Source organism: Aedes albopictus, chromosome 3 (assembly GCF_035046485.1).
Source record: "Aedes albopictus strain Foshan chromosome 3, AalbF5, whole genome shotgun sequence".
Classification (NCBI taxonomy): Eukaryota; Metazoa; Arthropoda; class Insecta; order Diptera; family Culicidae; genus Aedes; species Aedes albopictus.
In genome coordinates this window covers 134,340,881-134,366,733 of record NC_085138.1, presented here as the reverse complement: position 1 = coordinate 134,366,733, position 25,853 = coordinate 134,340,881, and the positions used below count along the sequence as shown (strand labels likewise).

At 40.2% G+C, this 25,853-nt stretch overlaps 1 protein-coding gene across 6 annotated transcripts in view; it reads left to right on the top strand.

The window, feature by feature from the left end:
- The window catches only part of LOC109419338 (extracellular serine/threonine protein CG31145), a 341,080-nt gene that overhangs the window by 234,324 nt on the left and 80,903 nt on the right, over positions 1–25,853 (top strand). Inside the window, exon 1 of one of the 6 annotated variants that reach the window (XM_062857332.1) lies at positions 18,963–18,982. The exons of the other annotated variants lie outside the window; for them this stretch is intronic. The gene's annotated coding sequence lies outside the window, so the exon portion shown is untranslated. Of the gene's footprint in view, positions 1–18,962; positions 18,983–25,853 lie in introns of those variants that run through there. 6 annotated transcript variants of the gene reach the window in all.

The following is a 25,853-nucleotide window of genomic DNA, read 5'->3' as shown; positions in this document are numbered from 1 at the left end:
AGTCTACGGGTGTAACGGTAATTTCTTTCAGTTTACAAAACTACTATTTATAATCTATCATGTTCAATGAGTTTGCGGAAAATTTGATAGACAGTATCAGATCTATTGGGATATACTAGGTCATCCAAACTGTTTCTGAGTTAAGATCCTAAAGTCTACGGTTGTAACGATAACTTATTTCATTATACAACGCTACTATTTGTAATCTATCATGTCCAGTAAGCCTTCTTCACATTCAATAGACAGTATTAGATCTGTTGGGTTATCCTAGGTCATCCAAACCGTACTTGAGATTACACTCTAAATTATACGGGTGTAACGGTAGCTTCCTTCATTATACAAAACATCGATTTGTAATCTATCATGTCCAATAAATCTTCTGAATGTTCAATGGACGTCATAAGATCGGCCTGGGCAATCCAAACTATTATGAGTTTTAATATCTAGCATCTTTGTTTTTGGCTTCATAGAGTTATAATCTATTAAACTTAATGGAGCTCACAGAATACCACCAGAGACTACGACATAGCTTAATTATCAAAAAAAAGGTGTAACATTACTATCTGAAACGAAATCGCCTCATGTCGCAGTGGTTGTTTTTTTTATAAATTTAGCATCGTAACAATAAGGAAGCCCATACTATCCTAAAATCATATATCAACGTTTACTGTTCTTCCAACTGCTTAGGTAGGTGCAGTGGATTATGTACCAATTACTTAACGAAGTGGTAAACGCTATTATCACAAGTGTAGACCTGAAGGTATGGTCTCCGGAGTAGTGTTGTTGATCTGGAGTATCTCAAAACTATCTTGAAATGACTCATGATATGCCAGGGCGATTACAGATTACAGTTCAAAGTTTATTGTCAGAATAACTACTGTTACTATCAAGAACTGAACTTCAGGATAGTTTGGACGACTCTCAATGTCCCAAAGGTTTATAATTATATATAGTAGACTTCAAGTTGGACCAGTCACCGCGATTGATTATGAAACGTTACTCAGTACGTCAGATATAGCTCATGTTTTGAATGTAGACCTGAAGTTCTGAACACCATGATATTTTTGTTGACATGGAACATTCCCATAGTGTCTCTAAACGACATTTGAGATTACAAGAGCTTCACGGATCTCAGCAGGTTTTGCTATGCTATTATTTATGGTGAAAACACATACAGTTTTTCTTGTAGATTTGAAGGACTTCATTATAGAACAGTTTGGACGAACTTGAATGTCCCAAAGGTTTATATTAAACAGCTAGACTTCAGATTGGTCCAGTAACCATGGATAAATATGCAACGTTACTCAGTATAGCAGATACGGCTGTTGTTAAGTTTGTAGACCTGAAGTCCTGAACTCCAAGGTAGTTTGGCGAACCTGGGATATTCCTGTGGTGTCTCTAAATGACATTTGAGATTTCAAATGCTTCGCGGATCCCAGTGTATTATGCAATTTGAAGGAATTCATTATAGAACAGTTTGGACGATACTGAATGTCGCAAAGGTTTGTAATATGTTAGTAGACTTCAGTTTGCTCCAGTAACTGCGGTTGATTATGCAACGTTACTCAGTGTAACAGATATGGCTCTTGTTACGAGTGTAGACCTGAAGTCCTGAACTCCAAGGTTGTTTGGCTGACCTGGAATATCACTGTGGTGTCTCTAAATGACACTTACGTATTCGCGGATCCCAGCGGATTATTCAATACTATTATTTATTGCGAAAACACCACGGGGGTGCTACGGTGATCTGATATTGTTGCCAACATTCACTCAATACAGCAGTGGGAGAAAATAAGGAAAAACGCACTATGGCGAACAAATTTTGCAAAAAGAGGTGTTATTTGTCTTTTCACAAACACATCCCACTCTCTGTAGGAAATTTACCTAAACATTGACACTCTCAAATTGAAAATTATCAAATAATGCCGCTTTTTCATGACCAACACTTTCAAGGGAGCTAATGTGATGCAAGCGTTTTGCACCAACATCCCTCGTAAAAAAAAAACATTCAAATTTCACGACTGTGTTGGTGAATATTTTGGCTGGATCATAAATTTATGCTCCATGTAAGAAGGCACAATCCAACCTGTCAAACTCTATAGTGAAAAAATAGGTTGCCGTCCCCTTGGAAAACCCATAGTGTTATTCTTTTAGATTTGAAGGACTTCATTTTAGAACAGTTTGGACGACCCTGAATGTCTCAAAGTTTTGTAATAAGCTAGGAGACTTTAGATTACTCCAGGAACTGTGGTTGATTATGCAACTTTACTCAGTATAACAGGTGTGGCTCTTGTTACGAGTATAGACCTGAAGTTCTGAACTCCAAGTTAGTTTGGCTGACCTGGAATATCCCTATAGTGTCTATAAATGACATTGTAGATGTCAAGAGCTTCACGGATCCCAGTAGGTTATGCAATGCTATGATTTGTGGTGAAAATACATAAAAAATTTCTTGTAGATTTGAAGGACATCACTATAGGACAGCTTGGAACACCTAGAACATTCCAGAATAAAAAAAACTGTCGATATTCTTGGCTAAGGTTAAATGAATGTATATAAACATAACCCACTTCCAAGTTCAACTTGTAAATCAATTGGTATGTCAATTATTTCGTTTTTCCAAATTTCAAGGTGTTCTGGATGTTCCAGGGTTGGCAATGAAGCCCCAAACGTAAATATGCCCATTTTTATCTAATATAGGACTCAATTTGCAGCAACTTTGCCGAAGATAGTATTCTGTTATATAGAATGGGTGAGTTTATACAGCCATTTCTAGGTTGGGGTCCGACTCCAAAGGGTTAAGAAATTACATGAAGAGCTTAATCTTTTCTCCAAGAATTTTTTTTTCAAACTACGTTACAAAGATTCTTTCAGGGATTTCTAAAAGTTTTCCTTCAGGTAATCCTACAAAGGTGAACACATTCATCCCCAAAGGATTCCTGTACAAATTCCCTCAGGGGGTCTTAAAGAAATTTCCCAAGGCTTCCAGCAGAGATTTAACCACGGAAATCTATAGGAATTCTTTTGAAAAGCGTTTCTCTAAGATGATATGGAGCGTTGCAATAATATGGTCCTTGCAGAATCGTCCAGCACGGAAACCCACTTGCTACCGTCATAGAGATGTGTCAATCTTCCTCCGTATTGGGTAAGGGTCACCTTACAGAGGACTTCTGGACTATTACTCGAATGCATCGTTTTACCCCGACTACCCCTCCACCTGACTTTGCCTAACAACCGGCTATGCGGCGGCTTTGAGCACCACCTTTCACGGTCAAGCAAGTGATGAAAGTGCGTCATGATGAAGGTATCGGCCGGGCCCGGCACTACCTCTCTCTGTTCGATTGTGTCTTCATTGGAGCAGCAGCAGCAGCAGTTAACCCTTGTCTGGCTCAATTATGATGGTTGGTACAATGGCGATGATGAAGATTTGACCCACTAAGAATTTTCTCAAGCGTCATCAGTCTCTCTACATATGCTACATTAACGATGATAAGGGCTTTTCAAATGTGGGTGCACCAATTAGTGATGGACAACTTATCATCATGTTTTGTTTTGGGGAATCCCTACCAATTATCGACAAATGTCGAAGATCTGCTTCTCAAATTGATGCAAGAACTTCTCCATAACAGCATTTTTAAAACTTTATATTTTATAGTATTTTGTTTTTTACAGTAAATTCAGACGATTGAATCTAAATTCACTGAGACTGTAAATCGATTGATATTTTCTATCATTCTATATCGGTGAAAAAGTGTACTGAGCTAAACATTTGATAGTTCCTAGAAGGTTAGCCAACTCAACGCACTTACCATTGTGCCCCAGCCTCAAGCGGTTGTCGTCACACCCGGGAGATAATTGCTGAAGAATGCTCCGTACCGTCGTGGCTGGTGAAATACTGTTGGGAAAAAAGTGGTACCTAAACCAAACACGGGGCAACAGTTTAAGAATGGTAACAACATCGGCACGGTGGTAGGAAGATTGCGTGTCGGAGATGCAGCGATGCGATTGCCCCGATGAAAGTTATGTAATGTGCACTGTACTGGCTGTGATGTATGTGTGTATGTTTCCACACTGCTATTACAGGGAATTTGTCGAAAGAAAGCATAACGGGTGGTGAGAGAACTACGATTGCAATTAAGCCGCCTCTAACGAGTGAATCGGGGAGGCTACCGCCGCCGCCACCAGACGTGATAAACTGTTATCTGAAGAGGGGGATCTTGTTGCTCCACGCCGGGCCGGGCCAAACAACAACCGAGTTCAACAAGTTTTCCCGTTTAAGATATGTGCCAAGTGATTCTTAAGAATGGTCTTCCTGGTTTGGTTCTTTGGGTTGATTCCCAGAACAAGGGAGGGTCTATGGTCCGGCACCATGTGAAGTGTGCTAATGGTACAAACTGTGTTCGGTATTGTTGTTGAAACATGTGCCAAGCAGATGAATGAGAACGTCAATCGTACCTGTTACTCTGCCAGTTTGGATTCTTAACAAGGTAATTTCTTTCGATGGAAGTATCTTTCTTTGAAAAAAAAACCTTGTAATCGAGATTACTCTTAGTAACTCACTGAGAAACCAGCTCTTTAGATAAAAACCCTAACGGTGATGGCGCCTTTCTCGTGCCTTTGAAAACCCATGTCAACAATACTCAAGTGACATGTTGATGAATATCGCACTTTCATACGTTTAACAAAAATCCATTTCATGGCACCAGAAATCATATGGTTTATCTAGCTTTTGATGTTTGAGTTTCAAACTTAAGAAAAAGCCATAATCTGGTATTTGAGGACGCCATTTTTGGATTTAAGACAGCCTTTCTTGGATATTCTGGTCGTTATTTTTGGACTTCATGTTTCTTCTACATATCAGATATACCCATATTGCATGTTTTTTTAGTCTGAAACTTCATTAAATAGCCGCCATTTTGAATTTGGAGCCACCATCTTGGTTATTCTGGTTGCTATTTTTTGGACTCCGGAAATCCTGGTCGTAATTTCTGAAGTCCAGACATCATCCACATACCAAATACACCATTGCATGGTTTATGAGCCTACATTCCATCAAACAGCCGCCATATTGAATTTTAAGCACCATCTTTGATTTTAGACTGCCATCTTGGATATTCTGGTTGCCATTTTGCCAAATATACTCATATTGCATCGTTTTAGATCCTAAAACATCCTTAAACAGCCGTAACCTTGAATTTGGAGCCGCCATCTTGGATTTTAAACCACCATCTCGGATATTCCGGCCGCCATTTCTGGAGTCCAGACATCTTCCCTATACTAAATAAACCCATATTGCAAGGTTTCGGGTTTAAAACTACATTAAAAAGGCGTTATCTTGAATTTTAGGTCACCATCTCAGATATTCTGGTCGCTATTTTTAGACTCCAGACACCTTCATAATACCATGTTACATGGTTTTAGAACTTAAACTCCATTAAACAGCCGCCATCTGGGATTTGGAGCTGCCATATTGGATTTTAGGCCACAATCTTGAATTTTGGGCTGACATCATGGAATTTCTGGTCCAGTGTTGATTTCCACACAAAATACATCAACCATGCGAATGGTTTCAAAAACCAGCGCAATTTAAAGTGTCGCATGATGGGGTTTGGTTCAGTATTATTGAAATGAACATAACTCCGGAACGCCTTGACCGATCCGAACCATTTTCAATAGCAAGCAATGCGGTAAAATTCCGGTTTGATTCGTGCTGAAATCCGTAAAATTGGCCAATGGGAAGTACCTTAAAAGTGAGTGAACTTTTTTGAGCACAGACATACACACATACATACATCATCTTCATTCTTCGAACTAAGTTGATTGGTACATGTGGCTCGACTCTCTGAGCCTTCTATCGAAAATTCGTTTTTGGATTGAACGTATAGCCTTTCAGTACAATTCGGTGTACGAGAAAGGCAAAAAAAGATAAAAACACTATTCAATAAAACTTATTACTCTCACGTGCATCATTTTGTTGAAATATCGTGCATGAGTTATAAGTTTTTCATCATACGAAAAAAGTATCATTTTATAAAAGATTCTCCAATAGAATACTTATTTGGATTTCCTGGAAGAATCTTTAGACCAACTTCAATGGAAATCCCAGGTAAACATCCTGAAACCCTATTTATAAGAATTTCTGGAGATATCCTTGGAAAGCTTTCTAATAGAATAATTCGTGAAATATTAGGGGAAATCTGCAGTAGAATTGCTGAAGAAATTTATGGAGGATTTTTGAAAGTAATCCATGCCAGATTTTCTGAATTAAAGATTTGAAAAATACCTGGGCGGGGGGTTCTTTTACGAATACTTCAATTCCTATGTCCTTACCTGTGGCAACTAATACCAGCTCTATCACTACCGAGGGCCACTCCAATTTAAATTTAAAATGTCCAAAATCGAAACAGTGACACTTTGTCACTCCAATCCGGAGTGAAACCCGAACCTCGGATTGATTGACTGACTGGGACAGTGATTTATCTTTTATTTAGGTTCATTCGATTGGGCACCGACAACTCGGCCGTTGTTGTTTGACCTGCCTGGTACCTACTGCTACTGCTGCTGCCGCTGCTACTACTTTATCAATAGTCGAGTGCAAGAACCGTGAACAAGGGAAACCAGGCGGCAGCAGCGCGCAGCGATCGGAACAAGCTGCAACAATTGAATTTCATGTCCAATCTGAATCAATCCTGTGCGGACTGACAGGTTTCCTGATGGGATGCAAGCAAGCCTATCTGACCGCCGACCGTCACTAATGTTTTTATTCTGCTGGACTCGTTTTAAATTTCATCTAACGAGATCGCGGGAAAAATCTGCATTTTTATTATTACTAAAGTTTGATTTACTCTCGTGGTCAGACGGGTGCCCCGAGCTGGAAGGTGTGTCATGAAAAGTGTTTGAAGCGGTGCAGGGTTTTTATCTAATTCCCGTCATACTTAGCACCGATCAATAATGATCAATTAAATTCTTGGACATAGCCTACAATGCCTCATCACCAATTTGGTATCGAATAACTAATTTATAAATAAGCTTTCATATCATGCAAAACAACTAGTATTTTCTCGAAATTTTATAAGTTGGAATAATAGTCCCACGAAATCTATTTCCGTCTACTCCATGTCTACTTTGGGCGCAATATCAATTCAATGTCTGTCACACCTTCTACGTGATACTATGGTACGTAGGTTGGTCAAAAATCATGATTCAATCGTAGTTGTGCATTCAAAAAGTCAGTCAAGTACTTCACAATCTATATCAAGTCATATTTTCATACACTATTATGCAAAAAGTTTTTAAATTTAGAGACGTTCAGACACGTAGCTTTGAAATAACGACCAAAATATTTTGAATACTATGTTTGTTCACCAGTTCATAACAATACACCATCAGAGTGCAACGAAGAAAGCGATATTTGTTATTGTGACATATGACGTTTCGTACGCACAAAATCAACGCACACATTTGCTTGCATCCTCTCTTGGGCGAAAAAAAAACTTGTATGTTTACATTTTATCGGCGAGAAAAAGTCAATCATTCGATAAAAATTGCACAACGATGAAGAACAATGCTTTGTTGCGGTTTTCTTCGTCATACGTAAAACGAAAAAAAATGCCAACTTGTAAGTGGATGAAATTTAAACGTGAAATATTGCATTATTTTTCTAATTCCGATGCTATAGAGGCTAGGTGGTTATTGATTGTCTACATCTTTTTGCTTCCATCTAATAAGGCATTCGCAAGTTCAAATATCTGTAATTATTGGCTACTTTCAATCTGATGTGACGGGAATTAGAGCATATATGACGAAGGAAATTTTTACCCTGTTTGAAAAACGTACAATCATTGTGTGTAGTTTCGAACATTTGTCTTAATTTAAATTAAGATTTAAACTTGTTATTAATAAATCATTTTGTCATTTTAAAAAACCTTTCCAGTTGTTCCAATTGTTTTATTTTTATGTTTCCAAAAAAAAGTTATATTTTTTGTATTACATAATAGCGCGAAGCGTATTGATACTTTTCGGATATTTTGTGTCATTGTAGGGTATGTACTCCTGACTTATCATATGTCGTTTGTTTTCTAATTAGTTTTAATATGGATTTTGGATCAGATTCAACTAGAGATTTGAAATTTCAGCCCCTGCCCCATACATCGGGAAAGATTTTGCATTAATCGTTGTTGCAAAAAGTATCCATGCTAAATCAAATTTCAAAGTTATGTATTGCGTCCGGATCGGGTCGTTGTTCATATGGTGCACTTCAAATAAAAATGCGCATTTTGTTGGTTGCTCAATATTCAAACACGAGAACCAGCGAGACCAACCAAATTCCATTGAAACTTGTTCAATTCCACATTCCTGGCCGGCGCTGGTTGCCGGTGCACTAGCACATAGACAGACACCCAGTTAGCTGCCTCAGCAGTTTTGTCGGACGAATTTTTATCCATTTCCTGCAGGCGATTGTCACCCGTTCGTTCGTTGGAAAATATGATCGCTCGTAAACATCGCACCCCTCAGGGGGAGAGACAGCTAATAATAATGTTACCCGTCAGCGAAAGCACTGTCAAAAAGGGCGACACTCTACAATACACTGACTGGTGGCGAAAAACTCCCATAACTCAACCGGCTCCCCGGCAAGGTATGGGTTTGTTTCCATTTTGTGACGCGTAAACAAGTGATGACAGCCATACAATAGAATTAAATCGCATTCTGTCAGGCGGGGGCTGCTGATGGAGGAAATTCTCTCTGGCGAACGTCAATCACTGAAACGGCGTGGATGTACAGGTGGAAGAGAAGAAACTATGGCAACCGATGTATCAAACTGCCAAAGGCTTCGAACGCAAATAAAAAAAAAACGATTTGATCCACCTAGCGGTGATGGTACCTTTCCCGTGCCTACTAAAACCCATTTCAATAAAACTCAAGTGACATGTTGATGAATAACACACCTTCATACGTTTAACAAAAATCCATTTCATGACACCAGAAAAAAATATCGTTTATCTGGTTTTTGATGTTTGAGCCTAAGACTCTTTTTAAAAAGCTGCAATCTTGAATTTTGAGCCATTAGTGTGGATTTAAATCCACCATCTTGGAATTTCTTGTCACCATTTTTGAACTCCGGTCATCTTTCCCATATCAAATATACCCGTATTGCATGGTTTTAGGGCCTGAAACTCTATGAAACAGACGCCATTTCAAATAAGAAGCCGCCATCTTGGATTTTAGGCCGCCATCTTGATATTTCTTGGTACTTCTTCACGAGTGTCTCATGTAACTTCTTTTAATGGACGAGCTTTGTGGTCTAGTGGCTATCGCTTCTGATTCATATGCAGAAGGTCCTGGGTTCAATCCCTGGCTCGTCCCTTTCCTCCTACTTTGTATCTATCTATCTACTTTCTCTCTCACTCTCTCTCTCCTACATATACATCTCATGTATATTCGTATGTTCGTAGCGATCGCGGATTGAAAAAAGCCGTTTGCCTTCCTTCCAACTTTCATCACAGCACAGTGTCAATCTATCATATAATGCCTACTAGTTATGCAACCAAGCGGACTGTGCCGCTTCACAGTAATCTTCACACAATCTATCGCTTTACGCCTGGCATCCTTGCACCAATGCATGATCCATGTGCCAAAAATAAAAACATTGCCCACCAACACACAAACATCCGCATGACCTTGTGCAGGCGCAGAGGATTCAACGGCCTGATGTGGGCAAGCGATTGCAAACATCACTTCCCTCCCCTTCCCCATTGACCTGCAATCATCACTTCCCTCCCCTTCCCCATTGACCAGCAACCTGACGGAGCAGGCGCCATTGTCTCCTAAAAATACAAGACCACCAAGGCTCATACACTGAAGATGCCTGTTAGTCCCAAGCAGCTATCTCATTGGTTCCTTGTGTGAGTGTAGCTGATCTGGCGATACTGGAGACTGGAGTAGCAACTGCGGGCGGTCAATCAAGCTCAAGCTCAAGCAAGTGTCTCAAGTAACTTCTTTAACGACAAACGTCTTGAAATCCCGCTTCAACAGTGCATCAGAACTTCAGATGCACAAATCTCACGAAGCAAGCTTCAAATAACAATGCATTCAATTATTCTGTTCTTGCTCACTTGTAAAAGGCTTAAAATTAGAAGCTCAGGTAGGCTGGTTTTGTTTACGATAAGATTTGTGCTTTCAAAATCGTGAGTAGGTGCCAAAGTCGGCCATTGTGGCGGCCATTTTGGGATTCTAACAAGTCTGCCCTTAAAGATGAATCTTTAAACTTGACAATGGGTTTCATTAGATTTTTTATTTCAGAAATTCCTTCTCATTTATTCATTATGAACTCAACGTACCAGGATTTTTCCAAGAGTTTTTCTTTGTAATTTCTACGAAAATTCTTCTAGAATTTCTCAATAAAATTCAATTGGAATTTTTCTAAGAGTTTATCCAGGAATTCGTCAAAACGTTTCTTCAAAAGTGGCTATTCCAGGACAACTTTTTCACAAAGATACCGAGATTTTTTTCAGAAATTCCTGCAGAAAATACTCAAGATCTAGAATCTATTCTATAACATTTTTCATGAAATTTTTCAATAAATTTTTCTATGAATACCTGCAGAGCAGTGCTGCAATTTTTTGACAGGCCTTTATGATAGCGATATTTTGCTTTTTTCATTTTCTCCGTTTTGTTTTTCGTGTCAATGTTGCTTTCCAATCAGCAATACGGGAGCGAAATGAAATAGCTACTCACACTCGCACGCAGCGTGCTGCAGAGAGTTCTAGAGTTCTTCCAGGTATTATTTCAAAGTTTCCTTCATTTTTTTTTCAATTTGTTCAATGATTCTCTAAAGCATTCCTCCTAGATTTTTTTTTATTGTTTCTAAAGATTTTTGTGTACAAGTGCCTTCAGAAATTGTATTTTTTTTTTTTTGAGAATTTCTTCAGAGATAGCTCCAGGAGTTCTTCCCCAAATTCATTTAGAAAAATTCTCCACGGATCCCTCAGAAACTTATTGAAGGATTTCTTCAAAAATTCCACCAGTACCTTTGTCTGCGATTTCTGCAGGCATTTTTCAAAGATGCCTTCAGAACTTTTCCTACGAAATTTTCAAGGAGTCACTCGACTCCAGAGGCTTCTCAATTTGCTTCTTCTTGGGATTATTTGCAGAGTTTCTTCATAAGCCTCTTATGATTTTTTTTTTCAGAGAATAAAGGGGGTTCTTTCAAGTATTCTTCTTGATATTATCCTAGGCATTAATCCAGGAATTTCTCACAAGATAACTTCCGAAATGTTTCACAAAAAATATGGATTGCTCCTAGAAGTTTCCAACGGTAGGAGTTTTCAGGGAATGTCTCGAGACAATACTCAGGGATTTCTTAAAAATTCCTGCAGAGATTTCTCAAATAGTTTTTCAGAATTTTTTGTGCAATTTCTCGTAGTACTTCGTAGAGATATTTCTGATGGAATCACAAGAGCAATTTCTTTAAAGAAAACCTTATTGGTATCTCTGCAGATCTTACTGAAGGAATTCCTCGAAGAATTCTTGAAACACCTGGGGAAGAATTTTTACAGCAATTCCTGTAGGATTTGTAAAGAAATTTTCAGAAGAGTTTCTGAAAAATCATTCCTTATAAAAATACTGACGAAATTCCTTGATAAAAATCCTGGAGAATTACCTAAAATTCTGAAGAAGTCTCTGTAGATAAAAATATCTCCTCAAATCAATTTCGGAAGAAATCTCAACAGGAATTTTTGAAAGAAACCCTGAGTAGCTCCGTGATCCGAAAGGGAGGACTTACCCCTGAAGTATAAACTTGAACCTCATTCTATGAACGTATGGGTTTTCTTCAGTAACCCTCCACATTCGGGTGTAATGAATTTTAGTGGTGGAGAAATCTTAAGTAAAATACCTGTAAAAATCTTAGGAAATATTCATTCATTTGAATAATTTAACATCAATTTTAAGATGAAACTGAATCAACAAAATTTCTCCATAATAAACAGTTCGTGGCTGCCGCTCTCCATCCTCGGTCACACCCAATGCTAGCCAAGTCACGCTCCACCTGGTCCGCCTGTCGTGTTCTCTGCCCTCCACGCCTTCTTGTTCCAACCGGATCGGTCGCGAACATCAACTTTGCAGGGTTGTTGTCCGACATTCTTGCAACATGCCCTGCCCACCGTATCCTTCCGGTTTTGGACACCTTCTAAAGTGCAGCGAGCCCGTGGTTCATCCTTCTCCGCCATACACCATTCTCCTACACACCGCCGAAAATCGTCCCTAGCACGCGTTGCTCGAAAATTCTGAGTGCTTGCTGCTCCTTCTCGAGCATGGTGCATATCTCGTGTCCATAGAGGACCACCGGTCTTATCAACGTCTTGTACATGGTGCACTTGGTGACTGGGTGAATCTTTTTAGACCGCTGCTTCTTCTAGAGTCCGCAGTAGGCACGACTTCCACTGATGATGCGCATTCGTATTTCATGGCTAGCATTGTTGTCAGCCGTCAGTAAGGATCCGAGCTCGACGGATTCCTCCACAACCTCGAAGGCATCCCCGTCTATCGTCACATTACTACTTAGAAGGACCCGGTCGAGTTCGGTTCCGCCTACCAGCTTGTACTTTGTTTTTGAGGCATTCACCACCAGTCCGACCTTTGCTGCTTCGCGTTTCAGGCGGGTGTACAGCTCTTGCACTGTTCCAAATGTTCTGGCAATAATGTCCATGACGTCCGCAAAGCACACAAATTGACCGGATTTTGTGAAAATCGTTCCTCGGCTGTTGAGCCCGGCTCGTCGCATCACACCTTCCAGAGTGATGTTGAATAGTAGGCATGAGAGTCTATCACCATGTCGTAGTCCCCGGCGAGATTCGAATGAACTGGATAGTTTACCCGAAACCCTTACGCAGTTTTGCACGCCGTCCATCGTTGCTTTAATCAGTCTAGTCAGCTTCCCAGGAAAGCCGTTTTTGTCCATGATTCTCCATAGCTCTGCGCGGTCGATACTGTCGTATGCCGCTTTGGAGTCAATGAATCAATGAACAGGTGATGCATTGGGACCTAGCATTCACGGCATATCTGGAGGATTTGCCGTACGGCGAAGATCTGGTCCGTTGTCGACCGGCCGTCGATAAAGCCAGCTAGGTAACTTCCCACGAACTCATTCGTTTTAGGTGACAAACGACGGAAGATTATCTGGGATAGCACTTTGTGGGTAGCATTCAAAATGGTGATCGCGCTGAAGTTCTCACATTGCAAATGGTCGCCTTTCTTACCACTCCAAATTGCACAATAGTTTCAGTTTTTCTATCATAGTTCTATGATGTAGTATGTTCGAAATTTTTTGTTGGAAAAAATATGGTTTTTTATTGCAATTGTTGATTTATTTGTGGAAATTCTGACATTTTTTATTGCTTGAAAGTCAATTATTTATGGGAAGCTTTGATTTATTTATGCGCTTTTTGAATTGTTTATGGAACTTTTATAGTTTATTATTGCTTCCACCCCTATTTATTCATTGGCAATTTTTGAATTATTTATGGAAAATTTTTAATTTATTATGGGACGAATAATTGGCTGCCATTGCCATGGTCTGCCGTGCCTTCGTTCTCCACGCCATTCAGGTGCTCGTCGAAGTGCTGCTTCCACCTTTACATAATCTCACGTCCGTCCGTGAAAAGGCTTGCATATTTAGGCTCGCGGCACGAAGCCATTGCGGAATGCGTTGAGCTTCTCGTAAAACTTCCGAGTTTAATGGGAACGAAACCTCAATTCCATTTCCTCGAACTCTGCTTCTTCCAGGCGGTGCTATTTTCTCCGAAAAAGGCGGGTATGCTGCTTTCGCTTCTGTTTGTACCGTTCCACATTCTAACGGGTTCCTTGCTGCAGCATTACCGCTCGTGCTGCGTTCTTCTCCTCCAAAATCGCTCTACACTCCTCGTCGAACCATTCGTTTCGTTGACTCCTTTCCACGTACCCGATGGTGCTCTAGGTTGCGTCATTGATGGTTGCTGTTACCGTTATCTAGCAGTCTTGAAGAGGGGCCACATCGAGTTCATTGGCAACGCCGCCGCGAGATTCTGTGCGTATGCTGAGGCGACATATGGTTGCTTCAGTTGCTCAATGTTGTACCGTGGCGGTCGCCGGTACCGTACATTCTTGATGACGGAAAATTTTGGGCGCAGTTTGCCCATCACCAGATAGTGACCGGAGTCGTTGTTAGCACCATGATAGGTCCTGACGTCGATAAAGTCGGAGAAGTTCCGTCCGTCAATCAGAACGTTTTCGATTTGCGATTCCGTCTGCTGTTGTGATCTTCAGGTGTAACGATAGGAAGTACTTTTAAATGAATCTCTGTAGAAATATCCGAAGAAATCCCATGGAAACTTTTTAAGAACTTCCTGGAGAAACTTCACTGTATATATTTGGTGGAATTCCTGGTAAAAATATTGAGGAATATTTCGAAACAAACAGGAAAACCTTCACAGAATCTTGCAGGAATTCCATAAGAGATTTTCGGAAGGATTTTTTTTTACATATTTCTACAGGGTTTCTTTCAGAAATTCATCATTTTTACAAAAATTCTTACCAATTATTCTCCAGGGGTTCCAGGTAGCCTGGGCACTACTATCCTTCTGACTTCAGTAACTTTGATGAGGTACGTCCCCCTGTATACCAAGGAGATGCGGTTCAAGCAGCATCGATTCTGGCATCCAGTGGCTAAGTATGAAATGATCCTTCATTGGAAGCTATACCTTATATGGCAGCCTTACCACGGTAGATAGGGGACCTACACTACACTGGATCAAATACCTACAGTTTCTGAAACCCAAAAAAACGTTACAGAAACCAAAAATGAAAAATCCTGAAATTCCTCTAATAATTGCATCAGAAATATACCAGCAACATTACTGTGGGTGGAGTTCTCCCAAGGATTCCTACTCAAATTTCTCAGAGATTTTTCTAGGATCCCGGTGGAAATTTCTCAGAGATTGTTCTAGGAATTGTTCCAGGGATTTCTTCATGAGTTTTTTTGGGTATTCCTTACGGGATTCCTTTTTTGAAATTCCACCTCGGGTTTCTTCAGAAATTATTTCTGAGATTTTTTTCAGAAATTTATCCAAACATCCCTTCAAAATTCATCCAGGAATGTTTTCTCGAAGAATTATCCAAGAATTCATCTTGAAAGATCACAAGAAGCTGTTTAATGTTCCTCCAGGTCAATCTTGACAACCTCCTTGACTTCTATCTTAAAATTATCCTCTAGATTTCTGCTAGAAATTTTCCAGAGATATTTGTCCATGTATTCTTCCTGGGATTCTTGGATTTACTTGAGAATTACATATTTCAGATTTGTATGAAATATTTTTTCCTTGGGATTTCTTCAGAAATTTGACAAGATCCTCTAGGAATTCTCGAAGAAGTTTCTCCAAATTTGGGAGCGAAAGAGAAGGTAAATCGGCGGAACCAAAATCAGCAAACAAGCATTTAGGAAAACAATTGCGTTCGCTTACAACTGAAATTGCGATTACCGAAAACCTCTATGGCTATTTGAAAATATCATTCGTAAGCAAAAGTCATAGCAAATTTTTGCCGAATTTTTCACCTTTCTGTACTTCACAGAGAAGCAAAACAATACCCAGCAAATGCAAAATAGACACACGCGAATTGTTTCCAGTGGGTGGCTTGTTGCTTTGCAAACACGCTCCCACTCCCAAAGTCTTCTGTCATTCTCGGCTCCCGCCTCACCTGACCTTGCCCTTGACAATCGCACATAGCACCAGCGCAGCACTAGCAGTAGGTAGCAGTAGATTCATATTTCCGCTGATTGATTTACGATTACATTGGTATCCCAGTTTTGTGCGACGTATGATTGCCATGGCGATGCGATGCGAAACCTACAGCAGCACGTGTTACCGAATCACCGCAGCCAGCGCAGTTGCGACTCAATGCTATTTTTACGAAATGGAAATTATACAAAGTTGGAAACGGGATACCTGGAAGCTACAATTGATTAACAATAGTGGAAAAACTAAAACTCATGTTTTCTAGGATAACTGTATAGATTGACGCCCATCTCGTCGTTTAAGTCAAACAAAGTTCAAGTAATATGACTAGAATTGTTATTTCATCCTAGTTTCTCACTTTTACCCCACTTTTCCTTAGGTAGCGATGAAATATGAAAAACGTTCCCATATGAGAAAAGCAATATGCCAACGAAACGTCACAAACAAATATGTATTCATTTTACCAGACCCACTGCGGAAAATATTATTCCGATAAAACGAGGCAATACAATTCAATACTCGCACCGGTACCGATGTGCACTGATGCAGCAATTTCGATAGAGTGTCAATTACACAAAGCTGTATGTTTCTTTTTTTAACGATTTCTATTGATAAATTACGAGGCAGTCGGTTGGATTATCGTACAAAATAGTCGAGTCGTTTTTTGGCAATACAAAAAATACTTTACTCACAAATCTTTTATTCCTAAACTTTGTGAAAAAATGTTTTACTTTGTTCTGAAGATTCAGCTAAATTATGTTCGATGCGCAATTTCGAGTTTTTACCAGTTTTCTTCTTTTCACGTTTTACATACTCATAAACTATTGCAGAACATCCTCAACAATAACTGAGTCGACTTGGGTCTCACATTTTGGTATAGCAGCAGCTCAAAAAAAAATCTTATCATCTGAAAGTCACCCAAGGATTCACTTAGTAATTTATCCATGGATGCCTCAAGAAAATCTTTTAGGGATTTGTTCGTATTTTTTTACTAACAATTCTCTAGAAATTCTTGGATTTTCCAGAAATTTATCACAGATTCTTTAAGAAAGCCTCCTCTCTCTCTCTCTTCTTGGCGTAACGTCCTCATTGGGACAAAGCCTGCTTCTCAGCTTAGTGTTCTATGAGCACTTCCACAGTTATTAACTGAGAGCTTCCTCTGCCAATGATCATTTTACATGCGTATATCGTGTGGCAGGCACGAAGATACTCTATGCCCAAGGAAGTCAAGGAAATTTCCTTTACGAAAAGATCCTGGACCGACCGGAAACGAACCCGTTACCCTCAGCATGGTCATGCTGAATACCCGTGCGTTTACCGCCTCGGCTATATGGGCTATAAAGCCTCCTAGGATTCAATTTTAAATTCTATTCAGAAATTGCTCTACACGTAAAAAAATCCGTTCCAGTATTCGTGAACAAAAAGTCATAAATAGTGGAACACGCGGCTCCTTCAACATCGTGATTTAGTTCACGCAAACGAGATTCAGGTTTACCACTCTTCGACGACTAGTCTTAAATTTGAGAACACATTTCACGTCTGCTACAATCTTCATGCTAGTTTGATAACGCATGCAATAATGAAAACTCAAATCACGGAACTGAGAACGCTTAAAACTTTTTTCGTGATTTTGGTCACAAAATCTAGAACTCGGTTCATGCGCCCTGTCAGCCGCAAAAACAATCATCCACACGGGTAGTCGCACAAGTATCGCCGCGTAATGGAGTATAGTAGCTTTTTTTAGCATTCTGGTGTCCGGTTTTCAGCTCCAAATACTGTTTTTATTCTCGAAAGCAAGTGAATATGGATTGTTAATTATGGAGGTAAGTGATTGTGGTGGATTTCTGGTGATTTATAGTGCATGTGCATCTGGGATTCCCAGGAATGCCGACAGAAGTAGAGGACAAAATTCTCGCTGTTGCACCCTCCTTAGGATGGTATTGATTTTTAATCAGGTTCGGAAATGCCATGTAAGTACAGTGTGAAAAAAATATTATTCGATAAAGTGTAAAATTCGTCTGATGCAGTATGCGTACTTTAATCCTTCCGGACGCGCGCCGTTGCAAAAAGTGCAAGACTGGATAAAATCTTGCTCGTCATATACAGCGCGAGCGCGGTGCAATTTCACCTTCTTGATGGCGCGCGTCCTGCAAGGTTCAAGTGCATTTTTCTTTGCTTTCAATTACAAATATCGGATCGTGAACAACGATCCACTTGCCATGATTTAAATCACAATAACCAGAACGATTATTGCCGACCATGAACTAGTTCTAATTCCCGTGATTTGTGTTCCCATGCGTGTGAACTAGGTTTCAGCCAATGCGAACAAAAGTCATAGATATCCGAACACAATTCACGATAATATGATTTTTGATCTTGAGCTGGTCCGTTACTCAGGCGTTACATTTATGTGGTGGAACAGGATTCACGAGAAAGCGACTTTTATTCATGGTGTATTTTCGTAAATGAAAATCGTGCTTGTTCCGAATAACGTGACTGATTGTGGACGATTTTCGGAACGGATTTTTATGCGTGTAGAAATCTAGGGAGTTCTTGTTCATACATACTTGTTTGTAAATTCCGCTTGTTAAAAATAGTAACAGTGAGATTTTTCAGATAATTGCTTCACCTCTTTGATGATTGTCGCTTTCCCTTAATTAAGGGCAGAGATGGGAACACTCAGTTGCAAAAAGTTACATTCACTTGCAATTTTATCAATTCTGAAGCGTGCAATCAAGAAACGATGTATGGACGACTTTTGTCTTGTGGTTTTGTCTAAAACTTTGCCGAATAGAGTAGGGGTCGCACACGCATACCAAGGTCGCGTGGGAGCTGCGAAGGCAACTCTCCACGAGGTGAGTGTAAATTACACTCACCTCGTGGAGAGTTGTTTTCACGGCGCTGTCACGACTTTGGTATGCATGTGTGACTCCTACTCTATTCGGCAAAGTTTTAGACAAAACCACAAGACAAAAGTCGTCCATACATCGTTTCTTGATTGCACGCTTCACAATTGATAAAATTGCAAGTGAATATAACTCTTTGCAACTGAGTGTTCCCGTCCTTGATTAAGGGTATACTAGTTAACAGGTTTACATGTGTATTGTTATGTTATGAAATAATTTAACACTATTTTTTCGATTAATATAAATCTTACTTTCTTTTTCGTTCCAGGTACGATTTCATCCAGAATTAAAAATCTTATCCACTTTTTGGTGAGTACCGGAATTATTGGTATTAAAAAAAACGAATAGACTAAGGGTTTTGATTCCCTCTTGTTAACTCCGAATCACAGCCAATTAACATCCACCATCTCGAATTGTTTAGTTCTCTACATTAATCTGACTATATATCGGTAAAAAATGTATAAACCAACACTTTACCCATAGTGAATTCTTCTTTCAGTGGCATTGTGTACAGTACAGTGCAGTTCATCATCAGTAGGTCGGCTCCAGAGGCACGTTCTCCTCCATTTAGGTAATTTGAGTCATTACTAATTTGCGACCATACCTAAGCAAGTCCACTCTAGAAATAGCGTACTGGTGGACTATTTTTTTTATAATCTGTTGATCAGATACCCGGGGGGTTGGACCGAACATGAGTGCACTCTAATGGTAAGCATTCTACCAGCTACCGCCTGAAGTTGTTCACAGGTTATCCGAGGGGCCAGAGTCACCTGCTTTCTCGGTATAGACCGTCTGCACCGACAGATTGATCCGTTCCCGGCCATAAGGAACGGGTGCCCATGGTCTTGTATCGTGGCCCGGGAACAACGTTTCCACGAACTTGTGCAGCATCTCGGGAGAGTGTTCTGGGGTACTGACATGCCTTTCGTTTATGCCATGACTACTCTGTAGGGGAAGACGGGGTAAGACCGCCACCCTAAGCCAAAAAAATCATAACTTGAAACTGACAATGAATTACACTAGTTTTAACACAGCATATCTTTTTTCAAAGTGTTAGGTATGCAAGAAAATTATCTTACGATTCGTGCTGTTGAAACTTTTATAATTTTGAGCCATTTGAAAATGTGATTAAAAAGCGCTTAATTTTTTGACGGCGGGGTAAGACGGCCCACCAAAGGGGTAAGAAGGACCATCACGTTTTTTTTAAATAATTCTGATTAGAAATGTTTGAATTCCATACGTTGTAATGAGATATGACTCCCTTAAGTTCTTCACATGGGAAATTGGTTCACATAATTGTTTAAAGTCTACCATTTATTGTTTTTATTGGGACACTGTAAATATGAATGCTCCAGCACCCATTATTATCACAAAAATGTTGTTTCTGGTCACGTTCAGCACAAACAACTCAAACATGAGTTTATTTTTGTGAAATGGCATATTTTTCACAAACAATTTTCGTTATATTGGGTTGCAGCTATTTTTTCTTTGAACTGGGGGGTGGCCGTCTTACCCCGTTCAAGGTGGTCGCTTTTACCCCACATGGGCAGATTTTACTTATGAGGCTAGTTCCTAACGATTTTTTTTTCAATCTCAATCCCGCTCCTCCTATGCTTTGGTGACATTCCTGGTAAGTTATGAGCTGGTTATTTTTTTGGTTTGAAAACGTTTTCCCAATAAAAAACCTTAAGGTTATATGCGACAAATTTAGATCAAAGACATCATCATGAAGCAAAATTTTTGTTTTGATTATTTGTTTTGAAATTCTCAATGTAAACATTGCAAAAAATGGCTCAAAATGACAAATATCCTGTACTTGACCAGAGTACTGGGTGAAAGTTTAAAGAAAACGGCATTTTCATGTTGAACAGCAGGTGGTCCGTCTTACCCGGCGGGCCTTCTTACCCCGTCTTCCCCTAAGCATTACCCTAAGGGGTCGTGTTGGATGCCTGACAGAGATATTCAAAGCACGCCCGCTTACTCTCTTTGTTCAGTACCAGTTTATCCGCCCTGTAGGCCTCACTTCACTCCATTCTACCCCATCAGTGCGAGCTCTTTGTATCCTCCTTCTAGCTCTTAGGTAGAATGCGCGAAGTTCTGCGATTTCTGGACATCATCAGTGTACTGGTTTGCGTCCATTTCTGGGTAGAGATCGCCTTGACATTGCGGTGTCACATGCACGGCTTACGGTTCCGACTAGATCATCGCTGGATAGATCGCCGGTGTTGCCCCCCATAAGCAATCGCTTCACAAATGCCGGCTTATCGAAGCGCGAGGTCAGCCATCCCCGATAACGACGGCCGATGACCTTCGGTTGTGGACGCCTTCCTCCGTGTTCCACCCTGTATCGAATCGCCAGATGGTCACTGTGCATGTATCCATCGTCGGCTCTCCAGTCCGAGCTAGGGTTTAGACTCGAGCTCCAGTAGATCACTTCAATGATGGACTCTGCACCGTTCTTGTAAGTTTTTGCCGCCTATGTTCGCGATATCCATGTTCAGCTTAGCCGTAGCTTCGAGTAAAGCCCAGCCTCTTGCGTTAGTCAGGCGGCTACCCTGCTTAATCGCACTGGCGATGAAGTCTCTATCGATTACCAAGGGTGCAGTTGTACACCCCGTTCATTTTCGCCATTGCGAAGCCCTCGTGCGGCGTGGAAATTATTTCCTGGACCGGAAAACGACCAGTTTTACAGATCGCCGCTAGCTTGGCCTTATCCGCTACCCAGTTCTCGTGATTGCGGTATGGGCCCGATAGTAGGGTGATGTCTGTATTTGACTCCGAGACTGCAAGCCACAGCAACTGTTGTGCGGCTCCACAGTGGTTCAGGTTATGTTGTGTCCCCTCGCGTGCCTGGACATTTTGGCCCACCCGTCGTGTGAACCTTGTTCACCGTGCAAATTTGGCATTTTGGTGCCGGGTTGCACTCCCTGGCGATATGGCCTTCCACTCCGCACTTTCTGCAGAGCTTGCTCTTGTCGGGGCTTATACATGCCCACAACTTATGTCCTTGCTCAAAGCACTCGAAGCATGTCACTGGCGTCTCGTACATGCTGAGTGTGTACACTGACCAGTATACCTGCATCTTGCCGACTGCAGGCGGATCAATGTACTTGGTGCATCTACCTCGCACTGCTGTTTAAGTGCAGCTGCGAGCTCCTCTGCGTCGGCAATCTGCAGCGATGAGCGGGCATCGCGGGCAAGAGAATGAATAGCACATTTCGGAAAGCGTTCCCGAGCACGTCGCTTCACGATGTGTTGTTATACTCATCGAGTGTAGCACAAGCTGAGTATAGGCCACGCAGTGACTCGTTATGAAATTTCAAACATCGGTTTCGGCCATGCAGCTCGAGCCGTAGGGCGGTGTGACATCTCCGCTACGGCTCCGGTGAGCTGCATGTTTTCGTGTTGCATCGTCGCGATACCAGCAAAGCGGAAGCTGTTCGTTTGGGTGGACCGCTCTTCCCTGCTCGCATCAGCTGCACTCCGCTCTTTAACCAGGAGGTCATACTCCTCCTTGGCCTGAGCCAACGATTTGCGGAGCTTCAGTAGCCCCTGTTTCAGATCCTTGCTGATGGTAGTCCGCCCGCTCTTGTAGGCGATCAGCTCCTACAGTAACTACCAACATCTCTAGTAGTCCGCTCCTATTGCGGTTCAGTGCCCGCGTGAGATTCAAGCCTGTCACCTGCGGTTCCTCGGCCGGTACTGTGCCGCCTCGTGCTCCTCCTGTTGAGCCTCCTGCCGCCTGCTCGCTGGTGAGTACACCATGTCATTCCCTCGTACAGGGTGTCTACTACCTGAAAAAACCTGGAAAACCGGGAATCCTCAGGGAATTTTATTTAACAGGGAAAAACCTGGAATACTCAGGGAATATCTCAGGGAAATTTTACTCCGATAAAAAAAACATTGGGTCGTATAAAACCTGGTAGTAAAAATCCATACAGAAATTTCGCTACAAGGATTTTTTCCAGAAATTCCGTATGGATTTCATTCTGGAACTTCTTTAGAAATACCTTCTGGAATGTCTCCCAGGATTTCTTATAAAATCCCTTCCGTATATTCACGCTTTTTTTCTTGGTATTCTTTTTTGATATTTTTCCGGAAAGGTATACCTCCGGATTCCTTCTAGGAATCCTGAATTTCTCCTGGAGTTTTTCACGGGGTGCTATTTTTTTTTTTTTTCTTTATTGAGATTACAACTGAAAAAGTTCTTAAACTGTGCTCAGCTGATTAAAGAGTGATAATTCTAAGCGTTGAGTGTTTGTGTACTTATAATAATGTACTTAATACTAATGCCTAACTTAAGCCCAATTTTGCCAACCACTGCTACCTGCTACCTAAACAATCACATCTTAACAACGGCGACATATGATGGACATCGTTTAAAGTGCAGCAAACTGGTACCATTTCCCCACCTCGCATCTGCTTAGCAGGAGTACCAACAACCTTAGGAGCCCTTGTAAGTAGGATAATGATTCCGGTTGGAATCCCGCGCCTACACGCGTTACTTTTGATTTTCCTAAGGCGGCCACACTGAGACTAAGTTTTAGCGCTTAAAAGTATGTTCAGCACCAAACCAATGCTAATCGTACCATCTATGTACAGTACGGGTTCACAGTTGAGAAAGGTACAGGACACACTGAGTAGTTTAAACTGGTTGATCGAACAAGTATGATCGTAGTTTCGATTTGAAGATATTAAAGGAGCGTTCTTCTCTAATATTGTGAGGTAGTGAATTGTATAAATTTATACCTTTCGCTATAATACTATCCCTAGCAGTGCTAGTTCTTGTAAAAAGAACATGTAAAAGTGAACGCTGACGAGTGTTATGATTATGCATATCTGAAACTGCTATTAGCGCAAAGTTGCATTTAACCCTTTTATGTACAACTTTATAGAAAAACACACAAATTTCATATTTATGAATATTTGAAATTGGTAAAACTCTATTGGAGTATAATTGATTTGTGGGAAATAATCGGGGTAGTTTTTTTATTGTTTTGAGGATAGAGTTTTGAATACGAGCTAGAGAATTTATTAAGGGTGATCTAGAGCATCCCCATAGGGAGTTCATGTAAAGAAAGTGGGGATATATATATCCATAATATATTTTCCATGCTACATCCATAGATACAAATTTTCTAACTCTACGTAAGGCAAAAGCCATGGAGTTTATTTTGTTAGTAATGCTAAGAATATGTTTTTTCCAAGTTAGGCTTTGATCAATCCACAGACCCAGATAATCCACGAATTCTTTTTGACATATTCTAGAATTATTTAGCATTAAACTAACTTCAGGTGGGGTAGTTCGAAGGGAAAATACTATGAAATTGGTTTTATCTATGTTTAACGACAAACCATTTTGCGAAAACCATGTGTTTATAAGATTAAGATCATATTCCATGTCACGTACTAATTGGATGGCATTTCCAGCCTTGTAGGTAATAGCGGCATCGTCGGCGTATAGTTGCAATTCTCCTTTTAGTGGTAACTGGAAAATGTCATTTATAAATATCAGAAACAAAGTTGGTCCCAAAATTGAACCTTGTGGAACTCCGTTTTTAATTTGCTTAAAAGAGGATGTATTCTGGTCAATTCTGACACATTGGAGACGGTTGTTTAAATAAGACTCAATTAGTCGCACGGCGTCGGGAGTAAAACCGATATGTTCAAGTTTGCGTAGAAGTAAAGCGTGATTTACACAGTCAAAAGCTTTACGTAAGTCAATGAAAAGAGTTGACACTAGTGACCCATGATCTACACCATTAATGATTGTATTCATTAAATGGATAGCTGCAATAGATGTGCTCGAGTTACGAACAAAGCCGAATTGGTTTTGATGGATTAGCTTATTTTGGTATAGGTAGTCTTCAATTTGATCACGTAGAGCTTTTTCAAAAGGTTTAGACATGGAGTTCAGTACCGATATAGGTCGATAGTTGGATACATTGGTTTTATCGCCACTTTTGAAAATGGGTGTTATTTTTGCCATTTTTAGTACATCAGGGAATCTTGCCTGAGTAATACAATTATTAATAAGCTCGGTAAGCTTCGGCAGTAGAAGGTCTTGAAATGTAATAAGAAATTTGCTAGATATGAGATCTAATCCAGTCGCGCTTTTAGGTTTTAGTTGTTTAATATACAGTTTGAGAGTTTCATTTGAAACCACTTTAAAACTGAAGCGAGTGGTTATAATATTATGAATTGTTGGAGGAATAGTTTGGGTATACTGTGGTACTATTGATTCGACTACATCGATAAAATATTGATTAAACAAGTTGCAAATAATATTTGCATCATGGATGAGGTTGCCATCACATTTCAAAGTATAGTTATGAGTGCTTGATGATTTGTTAAAGACTAATTCATTCAGAACTTTCCACAGCTCAATAGGATTGTTTCCGTCGGCTATTATCCTACGTTCATAATATCGCTTTTTCTCCTATTTTATGCGATTGCTTAAATTGTTTCTAAAGGATATATAGTCTCCTCGTAAGGCTGCATTTTGTTTCGAGGCTTTGTACAAGTCATTTTTTCGTTTAATCATTTGGAGTAAGTCAGATGTAATGTACGGTTTACGTACCGATTGTTTCCTTGTAACTTTAATAGTCTTTGTGTTTGCTAAAACAGTTGTTTTCAAGAGATTAGTGAGATCATTGAAGTTATCAATTTGGGATAAATCGAGCGAGTTTGTAGAAATATTTTCATACGATAGAACTGTTTTCCATCTTGCAGTATTGGGAAGTTGACTAATTGTTTTCTCTACAGAAACAATGATGGTTTTGTGGTCAGAAAGTTCGGGGTCGCTATCGATGAGAGAAAAACCATACTGGTTAGAACAAATGTCAGTGTATACATGATCAATAAGAGTTTTAATAGAGTTTGATTCTCTAGTGAAGTAATCATTACTAAGAGGACTTAAGAACATAAATCCATTACTGTAAACAATAGACTTGTAGGTGGATACGATACTGTCTGCGCTATTTAATAGGTTCATATTGAAATCCTCAAATACCAGCATATTTTTATTATTATTTAAGATGCTATCTAGTTCATTGACAAAAACCGTTTGCTCCCTGCCTGGGTTATACACAGCACAAATTTTAAGATTATAGGATATCAATTCTACTATCAGGTAGCTGTTGATACCCATTTGAGAACTCAGAGTTGTATGTGAGGACAG